The sequence below is a fragment of the Staurois parvus genome, unplaced genomic scaffold (assembly GCF_062004578.1).
Source record: "Staurois parvus isolate SC_StPar_1 unplaced genomic scaffold, SC_StPar_1.0 ptg002062l, whole genome shotgun sequence".
NCBI lineage: Eukaryota > Metazoa > Chordata > Amphibia > Anura > Ranidae > Staurois > Staurois parvus.
In genome coordinates this window covers 183,918-189,337 of record NW_028319858.1, presented here as the reverse complement: position 1 = coordinate 189,337, position 5,420 = coordinate 183,918, and the positions used below count along the sequence as shown (strand labels likewise).

Here is a 5,420-nt window from a genome sequence, read left to right as displayed (position 1 = left end):
CTCAGCTTCTCTGTTGATCATACTGGGGCTCCTGTCTGGGTTCATTTTTGGATATTGGGTCACTCTTACTTTGCCTCTCAACGATCCTGTTTCTTCTCCACGTTGGGACAGAAACACTTGAAACTGATGATCGGTATTGCTGTTGGCTGGGAGCACCGACACACAACATTCGCCTAGAAACAGTTGAAATCAAATGAGACGACAAATACAAGTTGTTCGCCAACACACTATATTCCTGCATTGAGCAAAGATTTGTGTATCCATAAGTCAAACCAAAACTCATACCAAAGGTTTCTCCACCATCCGTTGGTCGGATACTAAGAAGCAAATGTCCAGTAAATGTGTCTCCACCAACCAATGTTATCTGTGAGGAATACAAATCTTATGTAAGGTAAAACATACGGCTTCAGGTAGATGCACAATGAGGGCAAACGATTCTAGACACCTGACCACCAAACCCACATTGCTGTATATGGCCAGAAGTATGTAGTCACCAGTCCAAATGATGGAGTTCAGATGTCTCCAGTGAAGGCTCCTGGTACTCCATCATACAAAGACATTGTAGACAATTGTGCTCTCCCATCCTTGTGGTAACAGTTTGGTGAAGACCCTTATCTGTTCCCCCATGATTGTCCTCTGTGTACAAAGCCAGCTACATAAAGACATGGTTTGACCAGTTTGGTGTTGAGGAACTCGAGTGTCCTGCCCTGACCTCAACCCTACTTTTTGGAAGACTTTTGGTATAAGGTCTTCTCACCCAACATCAGTACCTGCCCTTACCCTATGGAACACCTTTGCTATGAGACCTGGCTCACAATCGGTGTTCCAATTCATTCCAAAGGTGCTCAGTAGCTTTGAGGTCATGGAGGAACTTTTGTGTCCTGCACAGTGCCCTGACCTCAACCCTACTTTTGGAATCTGGTCTTCTCATCCAACATCAGTACTTGCCCTCAATCCTACTGAACACTTTTGGGATCAAGTTTCCAATGGTGTTCAGTAATCTGAGGTCCTGGAGAAACTCAAGTGTCCTGCACAGAGCCGTGACCTCAAACCTGCTGAACACCATTGGGATGAATTAGGAAGAAATAATTGCAAGCAAGCTCCATAAAGACATGGTTTGACCAGTTTGGTGTGGAGGAACTCGTGTCCCCTGACTTCAAACCTACTGAGCACCTCTGGGATGAACTGGAATGTCAATTGTTAGCCAGGCCATTTTTTTTTAGTGCCCAACGTTGGGCCTGATGTGTTGATACCAGGTTTTCTCATCCAACATCAGTACCTGACCTCAACCTGAATGCTCTTTTGGTGAATGGGCACAAATACCCACAGAGTGTCCTGCACAGAGCCCTGACGTCAACACTTCTGAACACCTTTTGGATGAGTCAGGGAGAGCTAATTGCAAGCAAGCTCCATAAAGACACGGTTTGACCAGTTTTCTGTGGAGGAACTTTTGTGTCCCATGACTTCAAACCTACTGAGCACCTTTGGGTTGAATTGGAATGCCAAGTGCAAGCCAGATCTTCTCATTCAACATCATGAGCTCTGACTTCAAACCTAATGAGCACCTTTGGAATGAACTGGAATGCCAATTGTTAGCTAGGCCATTTTTTTTTTAATGCCCAACGTTGGGCCTGATGTGTTGATACCAGGTCTTCTCATCCGACAATAGTACCTGACCTCAACCTGAATGCTCTTTTGGTGAATGGGCACAAATACCCACAGTAGTGTCCTGCACAGAGCCCTGACGTTAGCACTTCTGAACACCTTTGGGATGAATCAGAGAGAGCTAATTGCAAGCAAGCTCCATTAAGACATGGCTTGACCAGTTTTCTGTGGAGGAACTTGTGTCCCATGACTTCAAACCTACTGAGCACCTTTGGGTTGAATTGGAATGCCAAGTGCAAGCCAGATCTTCTCATTCAACATCATGAACTCAGTTTGAATGCTCTTTTTGGCGAATGTGCACAAGCCGTAACCTCAACCCTACAGATCACTTTTGGGATGAATGGGAATGCCAATGGTGACCTAGGTCTTCTCATCCAACATCAGAACCCGACCTCACAAATGGGCACAAATTCCTACAGACGTGGAAAATCTTCCCAGATGGGTGGAGGATGTTGTGGCCAAGGGGAGCAAAAAGGCGGACAACTCCATTGTAACGGTCATGTGGGGAGGGGGGGCAATGCCATATTAATGACCATGGTTTTGGGATGGGATGCCCAACAAGCTCCTATAGGTGTGGTGTTCAGGTGTCCACCAACATTTGCCCCTGTAGCGTATTATTCGCACTCTTTATTTCTCACCTCGGGTAAGTCCTGCTCTGACCATCCCAGCTTGACAAAGGCAGATCCCTCCGTACTGTGGGCACTATTCACATTACTCTGTAGACCATCTACAATATTCCAGGAAAGACACGAAAAGTAAGCGAGCAAATGAAAAGATACGAGGGGGGCCTTCGGTATTTTGAACGAGATCTCTGCAGCTCATAATTCCACTTCTACTCGGTATGATGTGCAAAAAAAACCACAGGAACAGGATTGAACCCCACGCCCAACCCTACCATATACTTCCCTTCGATACCTAGGAGCCAAAAGAAATGCCCTGTACTTCCAGGTATGGAGCGCGTGACTCATACCATGTGACACGGCTGGGCCAATCATCGTTTTCATCATTGTCCATGGCCATGTCAAACTATGGCTCCAATCAGCAGAGTTATGAGCGTTTGCCGATTTGTAGGCTGTAGCTGTGACTGAAGGGTTTGTTGGACCTCTGCAGCAAGGCCTCTGCTTCCACACAGGGCATGGTGGTCCTTCCCTGCAGCATAGTGCGGGGCAAAGGATTTTCTTCTCTCGATGGGGTTGCTTTTCAGGAGACTGTGAATTTATGGGATTGATATACATATTTCCTCTGTAATTACCGCCATGGGAGCACTTGGAGGAGCTATGAGGACCGGCGATATATAACCAATCGCTAATAATAATCAATAAAGACCAGACCGGGGTTGTCACCCATCACTGGTCTATCCCAAAAAAAAAAAGTCCTCTTTTTGGTCATCTAGGGCAGTGGTCTCCAAACTGCGATATGGGGGCCAGATGCGGCCCTTTGCATCTCTTTATCTGGCCCTTGGGCACTATTACATAGTCCACTGACACCAACAATGGGGCATAATTCCTCCCACAGACACCTATGAAAGGGCACTGTTCCTTCTACTGACACCAATAATGAGGCATAATTATTTTCATTGATACCAACAATGGGACACTATTCCTCCCACTGATACCAATGATGGGACACTATTCCTCCCACTGACACCAATGATGGGGCACTATTCCTCCCACTGACACCAATGATGGGGCACTATTCCTCCCACTGACACCAATGATGGGGCACTATTCCTCCCACTGACACCAATGATGGGGCACTATTCCTCCCACTGACACCAATGATGGGGCACTATTCCCCCCACTGATACCAATGATTGGGCACTATTCCTCCCACTGACACCAATGATGGGGCACTATTCCTCCCACTGACACCAATGATGGGGCACTATTCCTTCCCACTGACACCAATGATGGGGCACTATTCCTCCCACTGACACCAATGATGGGGCACTATTCCTCCCACTGATACCAATGATGGGGCACTATTCCTCCCACTGATACCAATGATGGGGCACTATTCCTCCCACTGATACCAATGATGGGGCACTATTCCTCCCACTGAAGCCAATTATGGGGCACTATTCCTCCCACTGATACCAAGGATGGGGCACTATTCCTCCCACTGACACCAATTTCTACTCCCATTGGCCATAGCCCGGCCCCCCTAAACTCTCAAGGGCAGTAAACTAGCCCTTCGTTTTAAAAACTTTGGAGACCCCAGATCTAGGGTACATTTAAAGGGGTCCCCCACCTTCTCCAGGCACAAAGGGGTCTGAACCCCGAATGGCCAGGACTGAGCAGGAACAGAACCTTCTTACCCTTCAGGCACAGAGACTTGAACTCTACACACGCTCTGGAGCGGCTCGGGGTTTTCACGATGGACTCGATGTGCAGAAATCTCAGCGTGTACCTGCAATCTGGGAATAAACACAGAACACAGAAATGAAGGCAGGAAACTAGAGGGGAGCGATTCACATGAATGGGGAACGATTCCCCTCCGAGCCTCACCTCTCTGGGACATAAAATTCAGGCCGATCTCAAACGTGGCAAAAACCGGAGCGTGGTCGCTGCTCACAATATCATCGGTGCAACCTACGAAGAGAAGGAAACAGATATAATCGATGTGCAAATGATCGAACATTCACCCGGCCTTCACGAATAATCCCCGTAATGTGTCCAGTAGGTGCATTTCCTTTGGCAATCAGCGCCATCTAATGGCCGTAATGTGATATTTCCCAGAAATGTCTCCATCGGGAAAATACTACATTATGGCCACTGGATGGCGCTGTTGGCGATAGGAAATGCACAGGAGGACCAGTGGTACCCAGGGGCGGACTGACCATTTGCCCGAGGGCCCGGGGTCAGTGGGGATGAGATGCCCCTGGTACCTTTTTCATATGCTTTTTTGTGTTTGGGCAAGGACACAGGGGCCCCATGACCCCCTATTGCCCGGGGGCCCCATGAGTTGTCAGTCCGCCCCTGGTGGTACCCCCTTATCCATGGCCCTATGTGTGGGGGCTCATGTGTGGGGCAGGCATGTTGGTTCTCACCGTATGAGGTGCATTTAACCTCAGTGTCCGGGTAACATGTCCATAGGATTCGATCGCTCCAGGATGGTGCAGCTAGACGAGTCTAGAAGAAAATGCAACATAAAGCAACTCTGAAGATAATGGAGGCCAAGCATCATATAATATAGATTTACATCGATCAAAACACACCCCTGACCATCACACCTATATGAGCTCGTCGGAAATCCCATTCCAAAACCATGACCATTAAAATGCAGTTGCTCCCCTCCCCCCATGGCCATTGTGAGGTCAGGTACTGATGTTGGATGAGAAGACCTGGCTCATGAATCAAGCCCCACATCAGGCACCCAAAAAATATGGGTTCCAATTCATCTCGAAGGTGTTCAGTAGGGTTGAGGTCGGGGCTCTGTGCAGGTTCCTCCAGGACCTCAAACCTACTGATCACCTTTGGGATGAGAAAACCTCATACTGAAGGTACATACAAAGCAGAGTTGAGGTCAGGGCTCTGTGCAAGATGCTCAAGTTCCACCAGGGAATCACACCTACTGAATAACTTTGAGATGAGAAAACCTCATACCAAAGGTATTCCATAGGGTTAGGGGCAGAAATTGATGTTGGGTGAGAAGACCTTATACCAAAGGTCTTCCAAAAGTAGGGTTGAGGTCAGGGCTCTGTGCAGGATGCTCAGGTTTCTCCAGGACCTCAAACCTACTGATCACTTTTGGGA

At 48.0% G+C, this 5,420-nt stretch overlaps 1 long non-coding RNA gene across 1 annotated transcript; it reads right to left on the bottom strand.

Annotated features, from left to right (window-relative positions):
* Positions 1 to 284: 284 nt before the first annotated feature.
* LOC149432891 (uncharacterized) lies at positions 285 to 4,084 on the bottom strand. The gene is made up of 3 exons (XR_016308958.1): positions 3,983 to 4,084; positions 2,304 to 2,392; positions 285 to 364 (listed from the first exon to the last, which is right to left on the bottom strand). It is a non-coding gene; the product is annotated as an uncharacterized LOC149432891 (long non-coding RNA).
* Positions 4,085 to 5,420: the final 1,336 nt, after the last annotated feature.